Below are 25554 nucleotides of genomic sequence, written 5' to 3'. Positions count from 1 at the left end.
ATACGCCCCTTCCGCCGGGGCGGCTGTGTTCAGCTGTCCTTTCTGGCGCCTGTCTCGTCCGCAGTCTCCGGGCTAGGGTTCACAGCAGTGGAGGCTGCTGACCAAATTTTTAGGTGAAGCACAAATTATTATATTATATTATATATTAAAATAATATTTTTAAAACATCCCCCACTGTGTGTCAGTGGTCAGTGGACACAGATGAAAACATATTAACATTAGGTGACAGCGGACCTGACCAGATGAAAACATATTAGGTGACAGCGCACCTGACCAGATGAAATCATATTAGGTGACAGCGCACCTGACCAGATCAAAACATATTAGGTGACAGCGCACCTGATCAGATCAAACATTTTAGGTGACAGCGCACCTGACCAGATCAAAACATATTAGGTGAAGGTGACAAGGAAGCCACAGACTCATACCCCCCCGACACTGCAACTAACCGCCTCGGACAGTCCTTCATACCAGTGGCCATCAGGCTCCACAACAGTGGGCAGCGACTGCTGCCAGACATCGACCTAGAACTAATAGGAACCCAAGTAGGACAATAACACTACCTTATGCATACTGCACCTTATGTGGATACTGTGATACTGTGAATAATGAATAATGTATATTTCAGTTAGTTAGATAGTAAATTATATTGACCTATTTGTTTACACTGCTTGTGTTGTTTTCACTACCTGTACCCCCCCCCCCTTCCCTCATGCTGCTATGATGCCTGAATTTCCCCAAGGGGATCAATAAAGGAATATCTTATCTTATCTTAAAAGGAAAGATGAAATTACCTACCTGGGTTCATCCTATACAGGCAAATCTTTCCTGTGACAAAATGGGATCCAATGTAATAAAACTAAGTCAACCAACTAACTAGATTCCTGTACCGGATCTCCTCTCTGGTAAACAAGAATACCTTGAAGACTCTAACAGGAGCACTCATTCAAGGGTACTACGACTATGCTTGCACCTCATGGTACCAAAGCACCTCAAAGGCACTAAAAACAAGATTACAAACATCACAAAACAAACTGGTCAGACTACTGCTTGACCTTACTCCTAAAACCCACCTCACCCCTGTCCACTTTGACAACCTAGGATGGCTTAGAGTAGACAACAGAATACAGCAACTTGCAATGGGCCTGGTCTACAAGATACACTACACCACTAAGATACATACCCATGTGCATGTCGAAATACTTCCCAAAGGTCAGTGAATACCACAACCACAACACCAGAGGGAGTTCCACAAATCATGTTCAACCCAGATAAAATAATTTAAAAAGTAAAAAAAAAAAAAAAAAAAAACGTTTTTTTTAATCAAAGAAAATAGTCATAACTTAGAAATGAGATTGCATAGGTCTATGAATCGATATCGCGATTCTATTTCGATTAATTGCCCAGCCCTACAGTGTGTACAGTAAGTTAGCTTGGTGATTATCATTGTGATGTAGGCTAAGCTGGCTAGCTACTGTTAGCATACAAGCACTGTAGCCTACTTACTTTTTCATCCACAACGTTTTTTCTGATCCAGATGCATAAATCCACTTCTTCATGTTGCTCAGTTGCTGGTTTATACTTCGGTCCTAATGTTGGCGCAAAGTTTAATTTAGCCTGACTTGACTTGTTATAGATGTACAGCTTACTAACTACTAAACAACAACTTTCTCATAGTCTCAACTTTCACATAGTCAAAATGGGGCCAGCTGCATGTCCGGAGGATAGGTTTAGCTCAGGCCAATCTCAAGTTTCTCAAGTTTCTTTATTAGTTGTCATACAGAAGTACAGAATACTTTTATACAAAATGCTTCTTTATGTTACATTTTGTATAAAAGTATTCTGTACTTCTGTATGACAACTAATAAAGAAACTTGAGAAACTTGAGATTGGCCCGAGCTAAACCTATCCTCCGGACATGCAGCTGAGCCCATTTTGACTTTGCAATGCAGAAATCTCTGATTGGATTTGCAAGGCTGCAATCATATTCAACCTCCGTGTATTGGATGTCAAGGGCTGTCAATCAATCAACCCTCCATTCAATGGCAAGAGTTTAACTGCACAGACCGTGCTTAGATGAAGTTAATAGCCTATTTTGATTCGCTGTTATTTATTATTTATTTAACAATGGGTCACACCTGTGAAGTTTTCTTCACGAATAATTACTGCAGGCAATACTGCAGTGCAGGCCTGCTCAGAGCTGTCAATTTTGGCCATTTTTGAAGAAAAAAAAATTCACTGGCATTTTTTTTACAGAGGAAAACATTTATTAAACAAAAATAATAATAATAATAATTTAAAAAAAATATATATATATATAGTTTTTTTTTTTTTTTTTTTTTAATGTATAGGTATATGTAAATTAATAATAATTATGAATTATGAGTGAATTTGTGTTTCACGTGTTGTCATAGAGAAACCTCCACTGGTTCACAGCCTGTTGCCTGGTTTTCCTCGGTGCGCTGCCTGCTTCCGTTGGTTAACCTTTTTGTGTGCTTACGGCCATGCTGACTGCCTGTTGCAGGGTCAGTGTGCCAGGCAGTGTACTATCGGGGAGGACGGGGCCCGCTCGGCTGAGGGGCCTTTGTCCGAATACGCTGGCGATGTGGGGGGCGGGGCACTGCGTGCCCACCTGGTGGGGTCTTGATGCTGGCATCATGGACTTCTCCGGGCCCCCGTTCCAGGGGGTCCAGTCCCTTTGGTGGGTCTGGGTCTTCCTTCGCGCTCCGCTGCTACGGCCTTGCCACGGGGTTGGGTTTGCCCTTGACCCCGTGATTCTGGGGGCAGTAACGAGGTTGTTTCCTCCGTTCGTTCCCGGGTGGCATGCGGGTTGTGCATGTGTGTAGTCGTGGGGTCAAGCCACGGTCTGCTCACCCTGTGCGTTGAGTTGCTTGAGTGCCTCTTCGCACGGTCGGGTCCGTCGCCCTCCCGGTAAACCTCTAATAGGGGGGGTGCCCTCCATTAGGGGGGGCCGGGGGGGCTCGGCCCTCCCTGTTCTGTTGGTTGTGGGGGGCCTTCAGCGGGGTGTATTTGTCGGCCAGTGGCTCCGCTTGGCCTCCCTTTGTGCATGAGTGATGCCAAGCGGAACCCCTTAATGATACAGAACGATAGGTTATGACTATAACCAAGTTCTGTTAATTAGGGGTGACACTTGGCATCCGACGCCGCTGCAGCCCTTGACCTCACCTTGTGGTGAAAGCTTGGGTAGGAGGAGAGCAGGTGACCACACACCTGCTTATGAAGGTAAGCTGATGAGGGGTGTGGTCAGACTAATACTGGTATTAAAGGTACATTTGTGGAATTTATTCAGTGCGCGTGCACGTACGCGAGGGAGTGCATGAGTGATGCCAAGCGTCACCCCTAATTAACAGAACTTGGTTATAGTCATAACCTATCGTTAATAAGAGTGTCCGCCATTTTGTGTACATTTAATATCAGTTAATATATCATTTAGTATTTAGCTACAGTCTGTTTGTTATTTCTTCCCTATATAAGCGACCTTAGGTTTTATGAAAGGCGCTATATAAAACGAAGTTATTATTATTATTATTATTATTATTATTATTATTATTATTATTATTATTATTATTATTATTATTATTATTATTATTATTATTATTATTATTATTATTATTATTATTATTATAAAACGAATAATGAATTAATAATAACCTTCACTAGAATATAATCTAATTATTAAATCAAATATAGGCCAGGGCTTTACAACTTAATAAAGAGATTGAATACAATTAAATAGGATATAAACGGAATATAGCCCAATATGATTATAATATTATTTCATTGTATATGGTACATTTAATTTAGTTCCTATCCCATTTAATATATATTATTTATTATATTGTAAAGCCCTGGCCTATATCTGATTTCATTTAGATTATAGTGAAGGAGACGAGTTCTTATTAATTAATTATTAATACATTTTTAATTTAATAATAATAATAATAATAATAATAATAATAATAATAATAATAATAATAATAATAATAATAATAATAATAACTTCAGAATAATAATAATCATGACATTGCATTACTGCTGATCATCACCTATATCAGAAATAAATAAATAAATAATCAGCGTTGCGAAGGCTATTGGCACTCTGCTTTATATTTCTCGAACAAGTTAGATACTGTTCATAACTCATAAGATCTATTTTCTTTAGTATTCCGTTCATTTTGTATTGTATTTCGTTTACTTCGTAATGTATAGAGGAGTGCAAAATAATATAATCTTTATTGTCATTGTTGGTCCAACAAAATTGAGTTTAGAGCATCACCACATACAAACATACTGAATATAGCATGTATAAATAATAACATGGATAATATAATATCAATGTCCCAAGTGCAATAGTGCTAGTGCAAATGAATAGTATGACAGTCCAGTTGAGTTAATGGATGGAGTGATTTCTTGATTTCTAATTTCTTTTCTTTTTTTGGACAGCGCGCTAAACTTGACAGCACGCTATTTCGACACACATTTCTGTCAAGAGCGCTGTCAGCGGGGCAGAGTGCAGACTGCTCGCAAGCTACACACATTGGGAGTGTCTGCGCATGGTATCTCATCGAGCAATGGGTCTCATTCCCGAACGAATTTACGACCAAAAATGTCCTCTTAGGCAGATTTCTGCCCATTTAAGACATATTAGGGCTGGTAGCGCGAGTCCCCAAATTTTCCTGAGATCAGATTTGAGCGTGGCTGAGATTTAAGAGTGCTGAGGAGCACACTTATGATTGATTGACTAATTGAAAATTGTATTAACTTGACAGACTGTGTTCTCATAGTGATTCCTTCATGTTAATGCTACAGGCCTCCTTGGAATTAATTACTTAATCATAATTAAAATAAATATGACAATATTTGTACGATAAGAAATTACGCATTTGATGTCGGAAAAATAAATAATATGGATTCATCTGATCACAGGGTAGCTGCTTAACCATATCTGAAGCAGCTATTTTGGACAAATGTATGATTACTTTAATTACTCAGATATTCAAACACAATTATGCAATTATTGTGAAATGATTGAACATAATAATTATTTAATGCCTTCTGTGGAATTTGTATTTCTTATTTGTTACACATCTGTTTTAATGATTAATTATATACATTTAAAAGAATGCAGGTCAACATGCAATATATCCCATTGATTGGTATACAATGGGACAGACCTTTGTTTGATTGATTGATTGATTGATTGATTGATTGATTGATTGATTGAAAACTTTATTAACAGATTGCAGAATGGGTACGGGGTACACGGTGGTGTAGTGGTTAACACTGTCGCCTCACAGCAAGAAGGTTCAGGGTTCGATTCCCGCTTGGGGACCAGGTTTCCATGATGCCAGGTACTCAGGTGGGGTATCTCCCAGGCCTTTCTGTGTGGAGTTTGCATGTTCTCCCCGTGCTCGCAAGGGTTTCCCCCTCGATAAGATAAACCCAATGGAAAAACATGCACAACAGATCGCTAACACTGTGGCGTCCTTGACGAAGACGGACAGGAGCACTTGGATTGGTCCCCGGGGGCGCGGCTCACGTTGACGCCCTATCTGCTCCCGGCTGCCCATGGGGGGAAGGACAACGGGATGGGAAAAGTGCAGAGAGACATTTCATCGGCGACTCAGTGCATGTGTGTGTGTGTTCCTGTGGGTCGCCCATCTCGTGTGTGTGTGTTAAACTGCATGACAAATAAAGACTTCTAGTCTAACAATTACAGTACAGCTCAATTACATACAATTGTTAAGGGGATGCAGACCAGAGAAAGACTTTCGTCTTGTTTACATCAGGGTCCCCCATTTTCAATTCATCATAACATATATGACACACACGACATACAGATAGACAGTACTGCTACATCTATACATTTATGACATACCAGATTTGCAAATACATACATACATACCCGGGCGCATCTATTCTTTTACCAACGGATTTCCAGTTCCGCGTTCGCGTTCTGCGATCTGATTGGCCACTGGCGTTTCTGGTGCGATCTGATTGGCCACTGACGTTTCTGGTCATGTGACATGTGCGCCCAATCGCGTGATGCGCCCAACGCCTAGTTTATCACTGGTTAAGCTTAGGCGACTCTTTCGAAGTTGGTTAAGGTTAGAGTATGGAATCAGGGCTGGTGTTCTATCGCCCTGCTCTAAGACAAACTCTAACCTTAACCAACTTCGAAAGAGTGCCTAAGCTTAACCGGTGAAAGAAACAGGCGAGGCAGCCTAGTAGCTAACGTGAGCTTGCGCTACACTCAGTGTATGTAGCCTAGTAGCTAACGTGAGCTCACGCTACAGTGTATGTAGCCTAGTAGCTAACGTGAGCTCGCGCTACACTCACTGTATGTAGCCTAGTAGCTAACGTGAGCTCGCGCTACACTCACTGTATGTAGCCTAGTAGCTAACGTGAGCTCGTGCTACACTCACTGTATGTAGCCTAGTACTAACGTGAGCTTGCGCTACACTCACTGTATGTAGCCTAGTAGCTAACATGAGCTTGCGCTACACTCAGTGTATGTAGCCTAGTAGCTAACGTGAGCTCGCGCTACAGTCAGTGTATGTAGCCTAGTAGCTAACGTGAGCTCGCGCTACACTCAGTGTATGTAGCCTAGTACTAACGTGAGCTTGCGCTACACTCACTGTATGTAGCCTAGTAGCTAACATGAGCTCGCGCTACACTCAGTGTATGTAGCCTAGTAGCTAACGTGAGCTCGCACTACACTCAGTGTATGTAGCCTAGTAGCTAACATGAGCTTGCGCTACACTCAGTGTATGTAGCCTAGTAGCTAACGTGAGCTCGCGCTACAGTCAGTGTATGTAGCCTGGTAGCTAACGTGAGCTCGCGCTACACTCAGTGTATGTAGCTTAGTAGCTAACGTGAGCTCGCGCTAGCGTCGAGGTGGAAATGGGCACGTCACACGATTGGGCGCACATGTCACATGACCAGAAACGTCAGTGGCCAATCAAATCGCAGAACACGAACGCGGAACTGGAAATCCGTTGGTAAAAGAATAGATGCGACCCGGGCCGGGGGGCGGGGCCACATGATCGGGCCCTTTAAACCCAATAAAGCAGGGCTATTCAACTAAATTGTTCAGGGGGCCACATTGTCAGAAACCCAAGGGGCCAGGGGCCGGACTGCCACGGCGCCTCCCCGTGCTATGAATATATGTACACTTGACACAACACGCAACCACATTTTCACAACTTTAATTTAATGGGGAACTATTTTACTATTTCTTTCACTATTTGGGCACTTTTACACAATTCCTGTGGGTTTATGGAACACCTCTGTAATTCTTTTTTTTTAATTCATTGTTTTGTATTTCTAATCAAGTACTCAAAAACAGCATTTTTCTACCTCAAGATCTTAAGCTGTTTTGAGCCTGGGCTCCAACCACAGTGGGAACTGTGTGGAAACTCAGCTGATTATCATGCAGCGGTGTCTCTTTGACATCACAAATCAGCACATTTTCAGATGACTCAGTTCAGTGAGGGTGAATATTGTGAGAGGAGAATTGGAAGAATGCGCCAATATGAGAATTAGAGACATAGATCATATTAATATAAGTCCACATAGCTAGGAAACAATGCTAAACACTGAAAAAGGCCATTTATAAGATAGTTCCCCTTTAACTACATTGCAAAAGTAGTATACTTTTTAAAAAAAGTGCTTCATTTATGTGCCACATCTGCAACATCTCCTGCAAAAAGTGCTTCATTTATGACTGTGCAACAACTGAAACATCTCCTCTTCAACATTTCAATATAAAAATAAAATAAAAAACAAACAAGTGCATGATGTGCATCTGAACATTCTAACATCAACACTTGAACAAAAAAACACATTTATAGTGCAGCTGAGCTTATGAAAAAGTGCTTCATGTCTGTGCAACAACAGCAAATCACAGCATCTTATTAGCACTTATTGTCAACTCTCAAACATCAGGGGGGTGGGGGGCAGACAGGCCTAGCCTACATACACACATCTAATGAGAGCGATTGCACTTCTTTGACTGGGCAATGGCAGAGAAAGAGGGTTCATAGGAAGTGAGGGCTACCCGCAAACAGTGATGCAAATTTTTGTCAAGGAGGCATGGTTGCTTGTTTTAATGGCATTCATGTGAGAGAAACTGGATTCACAGGTGTATGTTGAGCCAAACATTGTTAGCACAGATATTGCCAGCGTTTTTATTTTGGGGAATGTCTTGACAATTGACAATGTCTTATCCAAAATGTTGTGGTGGATTCATTCTCAAGTGCCTGCTTCAGAGCAGATGATGCTTGCATGTCAATTATTTCAAGTTGCAGGAGACCTTCATCAATGTGAAGTGATGCAAGGAACTCTTGTCCTTTTGTGGAAATAGCAGCTACATTGGCAAATGGGTTGCTCACAAAATGCATCAATTCTCTGGACATGTCAAATTCATCAAATCGACTTGCAAAGTTTTCCCTCAATTTATCAATGAAATCTGTCATTAATTGAGTGACTGTTGGCTCAATTGTGCGTGTTAACGTTGACATGAAAAAAAAAAAAAACTTTTTTTTTTTTATTTTTTTTTATTTTTTTTATTTTTTTTTATTATCATGTAATCTTTGGCGGGCCGGTCAGAATCATCCCGCGGGCCGGATCTGGCACGCGGGCCGCCAGTTGAATAGCCCTGCAATAAAGCTTGACATTATATCTGGAGTCCGGGGTGGTAATCTGACGCTTGTGCGTAAAAAGTCGCAAACAGTCTAAGATTACAATTTAAAACAATGTTTGAAAGAAACTAACCAAAGAAAAGGTGTAATATTTAAGATTTCATTTCTACAAAGGGTATAGAAACGAAATATATACAGATAATGATATAACATGACATTAAGCCAACAAACTACAAGAACAACGTAAACATAGCCTAATAAAATGACTACATTTCTGACACACCATTCACCACGGACCACGAGAGCAGCTCGTGGCGATGTCCCGACTATAGTGCTCTTCTGCGCAGCTTGATGTAAACTCCTCATCCTTTGCTTGCAGTAGTGTGTTGGGGTGAATTGCCTCAAACATGTTCACAGTTGCATTTAAGCTGGTGAATCTTTGGGGACAGTTGCTGGTTGATTATATCGAGACATGCATTGAAACGTTCACCCGAAAGTTGCTCTCTGCGTCAGTGAGGCGGCTGTCTTCAGAAAGTTCATCAAAGTGACGCTTAACTTTCCTGGCCCTGGTTGTTTCAAACTGTGTTTGACTTCCCCATTTAGTAGCCAGTAGCCAGACTGTATATTGGAGGTGGTTGGGGGGGGGGGGGGGGGGGGGGGGGGGGGGGGTTGGGTAGGAGGGTTGGGTGGGGGACACTGTACAAGCAAAACTGTACATTGGAATATTGACAAAACCATACTTGGTAATTTACTGTACATTGGAGGGGGTTGATATAGCTATAAACCTGCATTCCTTCGAATATATCATTAATCAATTAAACTTATATTGAAATACACTATATAGCCTATACACCAACACTGAAATGACAGTGGATAAATAAATAAATAAGAACTAAAGCTAATCGCATGGAAATAGACTGCATTAATATTCCATAACAAGTCTTGTGTGCGCCAGTATGGCCTACGTTTCTGATGAACAGTATATGCTTAATATATTCTAGATACTTGTTTCATTAGGATTTAGTAGATACTATATATGCTCTTTCCGTGCCACTCACGAGATTTCTCGGGTTTTTTTATAGGTGGTTGCTAGCCACTCACGAGATTTCTCTGATTTTTTTTTTTTTTTTTTTTAGCGATCGGAAAAATTATTGCATCACCCGAGCCTACCCGAGTATAGCCGAGGGGCGCCGGCCATCACTGTGGAAAAAAGCGCCCCCTGTCGTCTTCCAGATGACATAAGTGATTTTGGAATGGACTCAATGAAAATGAATGGGGAAAAAAATCCGGTACTCCACATTTTCCAGTTCACTGATCCAGCCGGGGTTACCACAGTTCATTCTGGAACCTCAGATCCCCGCTGATCATGGAGATCTACAGTATCGCGTTGGATCCATACACGTATCGATTTTTTCGAATGGTGATCAGGAATTGGAATATACCAGTTGGATACCATCTGATGTCAGGTAAGGACTCTATGTTATCAGTGTTAGGATAATCTGAGTAAGTTTGATGAAGTTATAAGCTGTTTTGTGAAATGTCTTCTTTCGGTTTCACTGTAAAAGTCCGTGAGGAAATCAAACGGAGCGATTATCCGTGCGCGGCCGTAATGTGCTTGCGTGCACGTATAATATTGATCATCTAGCGTTTATTTGAAAACGATTCATAAAAAGGCCGACGAATATCAACGTTGTGGAATATTCCACTAAAAGACGATTTTCATAGAATGCTCCAGAATGAGCTGTTTTTTATATCAAAACGGGGGCTTTTCTAACTGCTCTGAAACGGAAACGACGCGATAAAAAAACAATCTGCCTTGACAGCACTGACTGGAAAATAGTCTTTGATAATGCGATGGGCAGATTAGACACATAGCCATAATTTAAAACATAGATTAGGTGATATTAACGTTAACATTGGCGCCGATGGTGGCATTCAGCCGGTAAAACGGAAAACCAGGCGTGGCGCTCAAAGTGTTAAGACATATTACCAGCACATTCGGGACTCAGAGTGAACTTGTCATTGATTCTGTCTCAGTCGGTTCCAAGATAAGTCTTCCAAGAGAACTCTTTGAAAACATTTTGGAGAATGAGACCCAATGTGCTTTGTGGATACCTCGCAGACGCAGAGCAGGCTCCGGGAATGCAATTTGCTTCGCGCAGTCCATTCTCTGTGGATTCCGCCCTCAGTCTGTATTTGTTGTCAAGGTTCTTTTTAGTTGTTGATCAGTCACCATGCTCAAATAATCTGCTACTGTCGATTTAGAGCCAGATAGCACTACATTTTGCTCTGTGCTTTTGTTTGTGTTTTCCAATAGGTGATGTAGTTTTGTTTTAGCTGTGTAGTAATTTGATTGATTCTGATTGGTGATGTGTTCTGTTCCTGAGGCAGGCCCGTACTGGCCATCGGGAGCACCGGGAGTTTTCCCGGTGTCCTGGCCTGCACAGATTCAAAAAAAAAACTATATAAAAAAAAAAAAAAAAAATTATTTATTATTTTTTGCCAGGCCATTATTTCTAGTTGTGGCGGCGGCGCGGCGCGATAGTTAGATAACCTAGGTGGGTGGGGAACAACCAGGATTTCACTGTCTGCGACAAAGTTGGAGAACTCGGATCACACACACACAATGGAGCCGTGCTGCCGCTTGTGAATGGTGGAGGCGGGACCAGGCGATACAACTGATTGACAGCGGAGGCGGCGAATGGAATGGCAGACGGCACTCAGATGCAGAATAACAGCCAGGCAATGAGCCAGGTAGTGAGGGACTCGGGAGAGATACAGTAGAGCGAAAGTCAATTAACGTTGATGTCAAGATGGACAGTGGAAGAAAGAGAAAGGGTGGAGGAGAGAGGGATAAAACAAAGAAAAAGAAAGGCCCTTACAGGAGAGAGTGGTTAACTGTATTATAATAGTAAATAGAAAAATATGTTGTGCTCTTGCTTTTTTCTTTTTGAAGGTGGAGAGAGTATTGCTAGTGCCACAACAGTTTTATTTGAGGTCCATAACAGTACATTGTACTAAGCAATTGTTGGCTCATTAGTTTGTGATTCACATGCACTAAAATTCACCAGAATGCAGGAAATTAAGTCTTTGTAACAAAAAATGTCCTGGTGGGGGACCCCCAGACCCCCCGCTTAAAAAGTGGCCTGATTGGGGCTATATTTTGCGCTATATCTCCCGGTATGAATTATTTCCCCAGTCCGGCCCTGAGGTGTGTTAAGAGAGCAGGTTTGTGGACTCAGCCTCAGGACCAGCTGGGTAAGGGGGTTCCTGAATCCTGATGCTCCTCAGCTCTTGGAACTGCAGGGCTTGATAATGGCATGAGAGGGGGTCACTTTGTTTTAGGTGTGTCCAAAAGCTAATTGCTCTTTTTTGTATTTTTAGCATGGGTAATGGCCTAATTCTGCCCTGCATCTCTCTCTCTCTCTCTCTCTCTCTCTCTCTCTCTCTCTCTCTCTCTCTCTCTCTCTCTGCATTCACCTCCATGTCCCTGCATCTTCTCTCCCCCGTCTCTGTCTTTCCCTTCCTCCGCATTCTCGGCAACTCTGACCGAATGGCACAGAAATGTCTTCAGGCCCAGCGGAGCCAGGTGGGCTGAAGGCCCGCGGTGCCTGTTTTCTGCAGCGGCCCGCGTCTCTCCTCCCCTCCATCCCTGCACGCCAGCGCCGGGTCCAGCTTCTCACGCCTGCCTCGATAACCCGTCCCGATGAGGGCTCTTCAGGGCTCCCATAAATCATCTCTCCCTCCCAGACTAGTTGTGAGTTCAGGTCCCGTTCCCTTAAATTAATAATTACCCCCCCCCCCCATAATTAAGAGCTCAACCAGAGTGAAATACGAAGGCTAAGTTAGCTCCTGACAGTTGGGATCGTACACCGCCCCTCCCCATCCGCCACTCCCCCCCAGCCCCCCCAAAAATATTATAATAAAACGTATGAGCATTTCTTTTCCACGACGCCTCAGGTGTTTTTTTTTTGTAACGAGTCAAATTATATTGGGGGGGGGGGGGGGGGGGGGGCTTTGAAACACCTTAGGTGTGCAAAAATACCTTGTTCTTCTTCAATATCTGCAGCGTGCAGCACATAACTTTTAGCGTGCGGCGCGCGACACGGTAAACCACCCGGCTGTGCCCAGAGGTGGAACAACTCTCATCATAATTTGCTGATCATTTATTACTCTGGCTTAATTAGACAAGGACCCCGGGCTCTGTTGGCATGGAGTTTAGCTAAACAGTTCATCCGGGCAACAGCAATGCTAATATGTGGTAAGCAACCATTTAGGCCAACAGTACAGCTGAAATGGAATATTCTCTCTTTTTGAAATCATAGCTGTCGCCTTTGCTTGTAATGCGACAGACTAATACTGTTTTACTTGCTTTGTTGGTCTCTGCCTGGATGCACAATGCCAGAATAAATGACAAACAGTGCTATTGATAGTTACTATAGGCTACTTATGAATAATAATAGGGGTGGTGTTCAACCCAGATTCAAGCTCCTACCCTACTGGCTGAAGCTCACTGACAGGGCCGGATTAACGACCGGAGCCGCGACTTACTTTAGGATAATAATAAAACCATATTAATAAAAAGCTAATAATAGTGTTCTCTGCCCCCCCCCCCGCAGTTCTGGGCCCTTGGAATCATCCTAACCTAACCCCCCCCCCCCCCCCCCCAGCTACGCCCCTGCTGCTTCCCGTGTCCGCACGCATGGGTTTCCCCTGGGTATACTCCAGTTTCTTACCACCCACACCATATAAAAGACATGCATGCTATGTATACATTCTTCTGCCATTGCCCTTGAGTAAGGCACTGACATTAGAACCGGAGTTGGTCCCCTGGGCCACCAAACTACAGATGCACACTGCTCCTAAACAGTTGATGGGTTATGAAGAGGACAAATTCATACTATATGTAAACATATATGCAAGTAATGTATGTAAATAACAAATAAGGACATCCTAACTCTAACTATCAAAAGACATAACATCACAACTTGGCAACTCTGGTATCAAAATGTCCTCTTTGTGACATAGTTTATCTGACTTGGTAACCTCATTGGTCTGATATACCGGACCACATTAACGCAGCAGTAAGTCTTATCTTTACCTTGTGGTTCTTTTCTCCTCTGCTCCTTTGGGCATTAAAGGAGGGATAGAGTATCAAAGCATCGCACAGGTGACTGTGATCCGAGCGTACAGTATGTGGTGTCAAAGCCACATAGAGCATACAGCCAAGGAATACAGTATTTTGATTCATAGCGCATAATTGATCAATTGAGGCGCCTCTCACTTGTGACTGGCGTCCGAGCATATGTGGTGTCGAAGCAGCATAGAGCATACATCTAATCTAATGGATACACTATTAACAACTTGTTTATTCATAGAGCGTACAGCTAATAGATACAGTATTAACAAGTTGTTGACACTGTATCCATTAGCTGTATGCTCTATTAATTATCAAGTTGTTAACTCTTTAATTGCCAGACCCGAGATATCTCAGGTTAACTCGCCATGTGTTGGCTGCCAGACCCGAGATATCTCGGGTTTTGTTCGTTTTTTCTTTTATTTGATATTTTTTATCCATTATTCATCCGGTGTTGCCATAGGAAAGGATTTTGAGGTCGCCAAAGTGCAATACCGGCCGCATCCTGCCAGATGGCAGTGTCGCCCACCCTTTGAAACCGTATATCTAACTCTGTGTTACACTCAAATGTCTCCGGGCACTATATTTTGACGGAGCCGAGTAAGTCGCTTCATCCGACCACTTCGAAACGCATCTGGCACACTCTATCCATAAGTTGTGCCAAATTATGTCCAGGACCAGATGGACACCAATACTGGAAATCACAATCAGACAATTGTAATATTCTTTTTGGAATACCCCCGAGGTAAGGACTATCTGACATCAATATCAGCTTGATCCAACAATGTTTTGATATCCATTCAGCTGATCGGCTTCTGTAGTGTTCAACACGAATGCCGTTACTGGCCATCAAAGCATAAAAAAACTACCCACGCGTGAACGTATGCATGAAGAAATAATCACCTTTTTGCATCTTGGACGGAAGAAAGTCACTGTCAAATGACTATAGTATTGCCCCCATAGCTATAATATAGAATATAGATATAGCTCTCCAAACATAGTGACGCACAGTGAAAATATGTTATGGAAACGTGGCACGTTAGCCACAAGGGCCAGACTAATCCCTGGCAGTGAATGAGTTAATACTGTATCCATTGGCGGTCAGGTGGCGTAGCGGAGATTGCATTCGTCACCAACGCTGGAGACGCTGGGTTCGCGTGTTCGAATCCAGCTCGCGGCGTTGTCACCAGCTTGGCTGGCCGTTCACACTAATACAATTGGCAGTATTAGGGGGTGGGGAAAGCTGGCGGGTGGGTCCTGGGCGTTGTGGACAGCGACCCCTACAGTTCGGTCGGGGCACCTGCTCAGCGAGGGTAGGCTCTGGAGAGAGGTACTGCGGCCTCCCACACATTACACTCTCCCAGTGAGAATCTGCGCGGCCAGGCTGGCTGCCGGCTGGCTGCACATGCGTCGGAGGAAAGCATGTGACAGTCTCCGGCCTCTAGGACCAACAGTAGGGGAAAGTGCGCAACAACCAGGAAGGGGGTTGGGAATTGGCATAACGACTAACAGTGGGATGGGAGAAAAATCGGAAAAAAGGAGGGGGAAAAAAGATAAAAAAAATTTAAATAAAAAAATACTGTATCCATTAGCCGTATGCTCTATGAATTAGCAAGTTACTAATACTGTAGCCATTAGCTGTATGCTCTATGAATTAGCAAATTCAAGTTTCTTTATTATTTGTCATACAGAAATACAGAATACTTTGCATGAAATGTCTCTTTCTGTTTCGCTCCTGAGAGTGTGCTAGATAATAATAAGATAGTATAAATAAGTATAATAAGTAAAAAAAAAGAAAATCAAGAAGTCAAGTAAACACAAGTGTAAACAACAATTGTTCAGTATACCTCTATATACAGTAGGGATGTCCCGATCAAAAAAAAATTCTCCCGATCCGATCCCGATCATGTGATTTTGAGTATCTACCGATACCGATCTTTCCCGATCCGATACATTTTTTATTTTTTTTTATATATATAATATATATATATATATTTTTTATCCCAATTTCTCACATTACATTCACCCTGAATGTTGACGTTATCCAGGTGATAATTAAATCAAAGGAAATGTGTTTGGGTCTGAGAGTGTGGCTGGTCTGACGTTCTGCAGCTGGATACTATTGGTTTGTTTTGGCAAAATTCTTCTGCTCTGTGTCACAATAAATAAATGAATGATGATATGCAATTTAAAACCAAAACTAAGGCCTCAGTATGAGTTTAAGACGTGAACATGGTCATGTTTGTTGAATAAAAAATAAAAAGTTAAAAAAATAAAAATAAAAAAGAATCCCGATTATTAAAAAAAAATTGCCGATCCCGATCTTCGGAAAATCACATGATCGGCCCGATCCCGATCACGTGATCGGATCAGGACATCCCTAATATATCCCTATATGTACATCTGGTACAAAAATGGTGAGGTATAGCTTAGCTTGTGGTGTCACCTTGTGGTGCTGAGGTGCAATTAGGAATAAGGAGGAGATGTGCAATTATCTTACCAATAATATAAATATAAAGTGTAAAGTGTGGTAAAGTGGGTGCTACAGTGTGTTGTTTATTTAAAGTGAGTGTGTGTGTGTGCTGTGGGTGTGTTGATGGCTTGTTATTGTTCATTGTTCAATCATTGTTCATTGAGCAATCATTGTTCATTGAGCATCCTGATGGCCTGGGGATAGAAGCTCCTTCTGAGTCTCTCTGTGCTTGCCATGAGACTCCGGTATCATATTAATAAACATGTTAATTCATAGAGCATACAGCTAATGGATACAGTATAACAACTTGCTAATTCTCTCTCTCTCTCTCTCTCTCTCTCTCTCTCTCTCTCTCTCTCTCTCTCTCTCTCTCTCTTTCCATTTAGATACCTATTGATATTCCGCGCTCTGTCTTATTGGATTTGTAAAAACGTAGTTTTTTCTCCCTTGTACCACAGTCTCGGCCTGACTACCCCAAACCTCCTGACTGCCCCGCCTGGTGAACCTCCTGACTGCCCCGCCTGGTGAACCTCCTGACTACCCCACCTGGTGAACCTCCTGACTGCCCCGCCTGGTGAACCTCCTGGCTACCCCACCTGGTGAACCTCCTGACTACCCCACCTGGTTAACCTCCTGACTACCCCACCTGGTGAACCTCCTGACTACCCCACCTGGTGAACCTCCTGACTGCCCCGGCTGGTGAACCTCCTGACTACCCCACCTGGTGAACCTCCTGACTACCCCACCTGGTGAACCTCCTGACTACCCCACCTGGTGAACCTCCTGACTGCCCCGGCTGGTGAACTTCCTGACTACCCCACCTGGTGAACCTCCTGACTGCCCCGGCTGGTGAACCTCCTGACTGCCCCACCTGGTGAACCTCCTGACTGCCCCGGCTGGTGAACCTCCTGACTGCCCCGCCTGGTGAACCTCCTGACTGCCCCGGCTGGTGAACCTCCTGACTGCCCCACCTGGTGAACCTCCTGACTGCCCCGGCTGGTGAACCTCCTGACTGCCCCACCTGGTGAACCTCCTGACTACCCCACCTGGTGAACCTCCTGACTGCCCCGGCTGGTGAACCTCCTGACTGCCCCACCTGGTGAACCTCCTGACTGCCCCGGCTGGTGAACCTCCTGACTGCCCCACCTGGTGAACCTCCTGACTGCCCCACCTGGTGAACCTCCTGACTGCCCCACCTGGTGAACCTCCTGACTGCCCCGCCTGGTGAACTTCCTGACTACCCCACCTGGTGAACTGTTACGATTCAGGTAGGAGTTGAGTTCCAATAGTAGAAGCTAATAAGGAGACGGAGATGTGGTTGCTCTTCTCAAAGTATGTGCTCCTTTTAATATCAGAATCACAAGAGCAAAATACTGTAACGATAACGAAAGAGAAGCCAGGCTTCAACTGAGGGTATATAAAGAAAGAGAATTAAACAATAACAACAACGACAAGAGGTTCCATAGCTTGTCCTGTGGCCGACTGCTCGCAGGTTCTGTTGAAGATCCGACAACAGACAGAGAACAAGAGATTACTATAAAGGCAAAACTCCCAGCAAACCACACGCAGTAATTAGTGACAACAAACCACAGGTGACAGTCAATCAGCACTAATTACAGAGAACAGGGTGAAGTACTCCAGAATGGCAGTAGGGTTTCCAGTCCTGGGAGAGGACAGAAACCCAGAACGTTACAGTGAGCCTCCTGCCTGCTCCTTTATGTTATCCCTGGATTTTTACTCGTTGTTTTTATCCTGTGAGTTTTTGAATATTTTTTTCCCCAGGCAATTGGACTTATTGTTCCTGTGGTTTCTTTTTTGACAACGCTTGGCCTTGCTTTTTGTTTGGACATTTATTTAGTTTTTGTGTTCATGTTCTGTTCACCCCAATTCCTAGTATTCCCCTGTTCCATATAATGCATATTATATTCTTATGAATCAATATACCTGCATTTGGGTTTTACTCCATGCCTCGTCTCTACTCCGTGTCTACACTTGGGTTCTGGCTCTTGTATATCTGTCAAGTTTCAAGTTTGCTTTTATTTGTCACATATAAAGTACATGTATATTACAGTGACATGCTTGGTTCTGTATGAGCCCCCTGAGAGTGTGCTTCATACAGTAATATAAAAAGTAAGTAAAAGAGGAATAAAATCCCAACACTATACAAATATACGACTAAAGAACAACCTAAGTACAATGAAGTAAGAATGCAGGCAGTGGGGTACAAAAATGCAGACAATGAGGTACAGAAATGCAAACTAAATGTCACACTTACCTGCTGTCTGCACTGTTTACATAGAAATGCAAGACCAACTATGACTGCATCTATTGAACCTGGACTGCTACATACCCAATGTGCCAATACTGTTGTATACGCTTGTCACTTTTACACACAATCCTCAGTCATAATGTATATAGTGTCACATTCTATTCATCTCATTCCATTCTCTCATTCCACTTACAGTCCTCACTTTTACACACAAATCCTTGTTGTCATGTCTCGTTGTATCTTAATTTCTTTTATTCCTTTATATGACTAGTGCTCTAATGCGTCTAGCACTCCTATTGCGGTGCTGACCTGTTTCCCTCGTCCAACACATTTCATTGTTCCGTTGACCTTGTGTGGACACAAATCAAATAAAAAATGTATTTGTAAAGCCTGCAATCACACGTTAATGTCCCCATGGGCTGGACAAGTCTTCTTTAAACAGGTCAAGAAGAAACATCACAATAAATCAAGAACAAAAAATAACCCATCGTGAAATCCAAAACAACACTCCCATTATACCCCAGCAAAGGTAATGAAAAACTCACTAAAAACCTAGCAATAGGAAAAAAGCATTACAGGCAATGTGGAGGAGAGAAACCTTAGAAGGGCCGTTCAAGGGGGGGGATCCCCCTTCTTGGAGGTCGGTGATAGCAGTGTTGCTATGGATAATGGATGGGAAAACAGGCAAAATAGTTGGTATGTATGAACATATATGTGTAATAAAACACAAATATGTACATGCAATAGCAACTGGGGTACATAAGAACATATTTGAAAGATTTAAATAGAATAGAGCTAAGAACAACAACAACAACAACAACAACAACAACAACAACAACAACAACAACAACAACAACAACAACAACAACAACCAAAGAGAAAGCATAGGGAGACAAGCGCTAGTGTGAAAATAGGATAAAGGCTAAATGTCAAGGCTCGGAGCTCAAAATATCAGACACAACATGACCAATAAACTCGAAACTTGAACACTCCCCTTTAAAGAGCACTTCCACTGAGACCGACGTCGAGGTTGATCCTTGATCTCAAAACAACAGAAGAGCCTCAGGAAATCTTTGGCAAAACGAAGAGAGGAAAAAACAAACCCTGACATCTTCCACTACACTGTGTGCAGACAAAACATTTGCCTTTGCTTGCCTGGTACTCCGACTGAATTGCATTCCGTTTCACTTATGCAGTCTGAACATCCGGCAGAAACCATGTACTGGGAGCTAGTGGTTCAGGGCTCTGAATCCAGGCAACACGATTGCTGAATAACAATCTAAAAATCCAGTTCATGTGGAATTCCCCTTGAAAGGCGGCGCTGAATGTGTGCAGGTCTTAGAGGACATGGAGAAGAATCAGAATCAGAGGGACATTACATGAGTCTGATGCAGAGAGAAGCAGTGCAGCAGGTGAGATTACTCTACTGCGCTAATGCCCCCTGCGGCCCTGCGGTGTACCCGCTCTCTGGCTGGGGCTGATTGAACTGTGTGATAAGTGTGTGTGTGTGTGTGTGTGTGTGTGTGTGTGTGTGTGTGTGTGTGTGTGTCGGGGGCGTAGCTGGGGGGGGGGGGGGTGGGGGGGTAGCTTTGGATGATTCCAAGGGCCCAGCACTGGGGGGGGGGGGCCCAATTTTTTTTTCTTTTTTTTTTTTTCTTTTTTTACTAGACATCACTCAGGTGTATTATTGATGCTCTCATTGATACTATGTTTGTTTCTGAAGTGTGTGTGTGTGTGTGTGAGATATATATAGAGAGAGGGGGGGCTTTGGTAGACTATTGCATTGGTCCATTCATTGAAGATGAACGCGATGCGACATCCTTTACTAGGCTCACCCACCAACAGTGCAGGTGCTGAACTGCTGATCCGAATGTATAGGTAAAAACCATATTATGCGTTTTCATCAATAAAAAAATGGCACAAAAAAAATATCCGCTCGCGCGCTTACGCGCGCTCGCATTCACTGGGGGCCTACAAATACATTCTTTCATGGGGCCCAGAATCTGGAGCTACACCCCTGTGTGTGTGTGGTGTGTGTGTGTGTGTGTGTGTGTGTGTGTGTGTGTGTGTGTGTGTGTGTGTGTGTGTGTGTGTGTGTGTGAGAGAGAGAGAGAGAGAGAGAGAGAGAGAGAGAGAGAGAGAGAGAGAGAGAGAGAGAGAGAGAGAGAGAGAGAGAGAGAGAGAGAGCGAGAGAGAGAGAGAGATAAAGAGCATGTGTGTGTGTGTGTGTGTGTGAGGGAGAGAGAGGGTGAGAGAAAGAGCATGTGTGTGTGTATGAGAGAGAGCATGTGTGTGTGTGTGTATGAGAGAGAGAGAGGATACATGTGTGTGTGAGAGAGAGAGAGAGAGAGAGAGCGAAAGCATGTGTGGGTGTGAGAGAGAGAGAGAAAGAGCATGTGTGTGTGTGTGTGTGTGTGTGTGTGTGTGTGTGTGTGTGTGTGTGTGTGTGTGTGTGTGTGTGTGTGTGTGTGTGTGTGTGTGTGTGTGTGTGTGTGTGTGTGTGTGTGTGTGTGTGTGTGTGTGAGAGAGTACTATTCGTTACATACTACTGTAGGTGTGCCTCCAGAACGCATGTAGGAAGCACCTCAGGGTTGAACAGATGAAACTGAACCACATGTTCAACCTAGTCAATGGTACAGCCCCAAGCTATCTGAAGTCTCAGATCCATGGTCCATATGCAGCATGGACACAATACCAGGGCCAGTGTTCGCTCCTGTAAGGTGCCGCAGGTTAAGTCTATGGCTCAGAGCTCATTCTTCTACACAGGGATCTCGACGTGGAACAGCCTTCCACTTAGTATAAAACTGTCAAGATCTAGATTCTAGAGGAATGTTTAAAGGTCAGGTTCGCTCATATCTCTGAGGTAAAGTGGCCAGATAGCTGTCAGGTCATACTTGGATTATTGTTTTAATGATGGTATAAGAAATGCGCCTATTTTATGGTATTTGGTCATGATGTTATTGTCTTGTTTTTAGATAATGTAGAATATGGATTTGTTGTATTGGACTTTTAATTTATGTGTTGATTTATATGTTATTTCATCGGGGACCATGCTGGAAATAAGTGTTGTCACTTTTGCATGTCATCCCTTGGATTTGTTGTGTCTTTGGTCCATAAATAAAATCAATCAACCAGAGAGAAAGAGTGAGAGAAAGAGCATGTGTGTGTGTGTGAGAGTGAGAGAGATAAAGAGTGAGAGAAACAGCACGTGTGTGTGTGAGAGAGAGTGATTGATTGATTTATTGATTGAAAATTGTATTAACAGATTGCAGAATGGGTACAATACAGTACGGCTCAATACACACAATTGTTAAGGGGATGCAGACCAGAGAAAGACTTTCGTCTTTCTGCACCAGAGAGAGAAAGAGAGAGAGAAAGAGTGAGAGAAAGAGCATGTGTGTGTGAGAGAGATAAAGAGTGAGATAAAGAGCATGTGTGTGTGAGAGAGAGAAAGAGTGAGAGAAAGAGCCTCTGTGTGTGTGTGTGTGAGAGAGAGAGAGAGAGAGAGAGAGAGAGAGAGAGAGAGAGAGAGAGAGAGAGAGAGAGAGAGAGAGAGAGAGAGAGAGAGAGCATAGAATAGAATAGAGCATAGAGCATGACTTCGTTTTGTGTGACTGGTGTATTATGTCCGTCTGTTCTTTGTCTGCTTGCTTGGCCTGCATGTATTTTTTCTCTTTTCGTATTGTTCCTGTCTTTCTGTTTTTCTTTTTTGTGTGTCCTTGTTCATGTACCTGTATGCAGGGCCGCCTCAGGGGATGTGCGAGCAGTGAGGTCGCACAGGGCCTCGCGGGAAGGGGGACCTCGAAAAAAAAATATATATATATATATATTTTTTTTTTATTTATTATTTTTTTTATTATTTTATTTAATTTTTTATTTAATTTTTTGCGAGGCCCCCCTTCCCGCGAGGCACTTTTTCATCACAGACCTAAAATCTAGTTTTGCTTATATGCTTATATATTTCACATTAGACACGTTTGTAGAATGTTCCTGGCTCTGCGGCTCTGCAGCAGACATACTCACTATTGGAGCTCTGGGGCTCTGCAGCAGACATACTATTGGTTTCAATGAAGGGAGGGGTTACATCATGTGTACGCCGGCGTGCGTCAGCTGCGTTTGACTATTTCGCGCGTGCAGCTTTGGAGGTTATGCTTAGTTTTTTTTTTTTTTCACTTTTTCTCCCATTTTTCTATATTTTCTCTCATCCCAATTTCGTATCATCCAATTCAACCCTCCCCTGTCACGAACGCTGTTTCTTGCCTCCCACAAGCCGGCTGCAATGTGGACTAAGTCATACATAGCACAAGTCCCCTCCGGTACTTGAGGTAACAGCAGTCGCATCTTTTCACCTGCGCAGCTCGATCTCTCAGTGGCGAGGAGTAACGCGTGGGAGGCTCACGCTGCCCCCGACACTTCCTGATTCTACTGCGCAGGCGCACCAACCGACCTGTAGGAGTCGCTGTCCACAACGCCCGATCCCCACCCATCAGTTTCCCACCCCCTAATACGGCCAATGTGTATTAGTATGAACGACCAGTTAAACTGAAAGCAATGTGGAGCGCTGGGCTCGAACAGGCGAGCCCAGCGTCTTTGCATTCGTGGCGAGCGCCTTGCCCACTACGCCACATAGCCGCCCGGAGGTTATGCTTAGTTATGCCAGCCAAAACGAAGAGGACGGTCATTCGGCAGATGGACTGAAGATGAAAGTTGTTGCATGTTAGACAGTTCAGTCAGGCTAGCCATCCCGGCTAAAGGCAGGGACAGCTAGTTAGCTTTAGCTATGTTATAATATTGAGTGCTAACGTGTGGTTCAGTCGGGATAGCCATGATGATGTCGGCTAGTAGCTAGCTTAGCTAAAGGCTAACTAGCGTTAGCTAATCTAGAGAGAGCGCGTGCAGCATTGTTATGCCAAGATGAAGAGGACGGTCATTCGGCAGATGAACTTCGTCAACTCCACGCGGTTGTCTCCATCCTCTTGGACGTTTGGTGAGTTTTTAATGCACTCTATTCTATTCCCGCCGTGGATATCTCTCTCTCTCTCTCTCTCTCTCTCTCTCTCTCTCGGGAGCCAAACGGGCCGGCTAGCTGTTGTAGTAGCTAACAGTGTGTGGCCTGGTGTCAGCACCTGGTGCGAGGGAGGTGAGCTTGGTGTTTCATTATGAGAATATCTCCATGCTCAAGTCGGCTATAGTCCGCGAGGGACTTGTTGCCGGCACCGCTATGGTAAACACCACTCTGTAGTGGGACGTGTATTGCCTTCTTTTTCCCTTCTCTCTTCGGATGAGAAGAGGAAAACACAGCGGCTGTCTGAAGTGTTGGCCTGTATTGCTTTTCTCACGTTGTACAGTTTTTCAGTGGTAGCCGCATAGCTTGCTTCTGCGTTAGCTAGTGGTTAGCGATAGCCGGGTTGAGCTAACTGTTAGCCAGTTAGCTGTTTAGCTACGACGTTAGCTGCTCGTTTTCGCTCGGCTGGGAACGTTAGCTTGATGCTATCAGTTAGCCTAGAGTTAGCTGTTAGCTTGTGCTACGACCATTGACATTAGCCGTGAGAATAGCAGGCCCTGGCACTCTGACTACGACATCATCTTTGACAGAAGATGTAGTCGGGCCTGCACCATGACAAGGCTCCGGCCATAGCTTCTTTTTGTCCCGCCAGCGAGAGGCCTTTCGTCAACATGGAGACCTGTGTTGCGGCCTTTCGCCCTGCGTTCCTTGGTGCAGGTAAGATGTCCATTGGACATTACCCCACTCTTCCTTCCATCCCCTCCTGAATGTTTTGTTAATAACAATGTTTTTTTCCAGGCAAAACATATGTTACTTCACAACATTTGGAGATACGACATGTGCTGTGTGTGAATTGTCTTGGTCGTTTGTGTAGCTTGGGTAGCGTTGGCCAAAGCTGTGTGTGGCCTGGTGTCAGTACCTGGCTACTCTATTTGCAGTTAGCCTATTTAGCTGATGTCGGCCATTGGCTCCTTGCTACTTTGTTTTCTCTGGTATAGACCCTTTTCTCTTTGGATTTAAGTGTTGATCTTTGTCCTTTTGGATCTATGTATATTCATGTTGCCTTTGTGAAGTTATCTTTTCCTTCTGTTTTGTTCTTCCATTAAAAGTTGAATATCCTTTAGGGGCTCATCTTTGCTTATCTCTCTCATACATGCTCTCTCTCTAACACACACACACACACACACACACACAGACATGCTCTCTCTCTCTAACACACAAACACACATGCTCTCTCTCTCTCTCTTTCTAACACACACAGACATGCTCTATATCTCTCTTTAACACACAAAATGACATGCTCTCTCTCTATATATTTCTCTCTCTTTCTAACACACATATACATGCTCTCTCTCTAACACACACACACAAACAGACATGCTCTCTCTCTATCTCTCTCTTTCTAACACACACATACATGCTCTATCTATCTCTCTCTCTTCAATTCAAATGGGCTTTATTTCACATTCTTGTATTTCTCTCAGTAGGCATGGGAGTTTTGAGTTATTGTCGATGTTTTCAAAGTCTCTTTGGGTGTTTGCAATTTGTGGGAAGTATGTCTTGGTATAGTGGGCAGGTTGTTAAGAAGTGGAGCTCGGTTTCCACCTCATCTTGTGTGCAGTGGGTCTGTCTTCGCTTGGGAGCCAGGTCTGCCTATGGCGGCCTTTCTCGATGGCTAGGCTGTGCTCGCTGAGTCTGTACCTAGTCAAGGATCTTCAGTCACAGTGCTCAGGTATTCTGCCACTGTGTACTCTCTGTTTAGGGCCAAATAGCATTTCAATTTGCTCTGGTTTTGGGTTGTTTCTTTCCAATGTCTCTCTCTCTCTCTCTCTCTCTCTCTCTCTCTCTCTCTCTCTCTCTCTCTCTCTCTCTCTCTCTCTCTCTCTCTCTGGCCTTGCTCTGGTGGAGGGTCAGGGGCATTGCCGGGTCTGTGCAGCGATAACACTGTATATTGACTGTAGAACGGGAGCTCTCTCTCGCTCTCTCTCTTGCTATATGTTGACTGTA

Source organism: Notolepis coatsorum, assembly GCF_963971535.1.
Source record: "Notolepis coatsorum genome assembly, chromosome: 7".
In the NCBI taxonomy this organism is placed as follows: Eukaryota; Metazoa; Chordata; class Actinopteri; order Aulopiformes; family Paralepididae; genus Notolepis; species Notolepis coatsorum.
The sequence above is the reverse complement of the archived record's forward strand: the minus strand, read 5'-3'. Positions refer to the sequence as shown.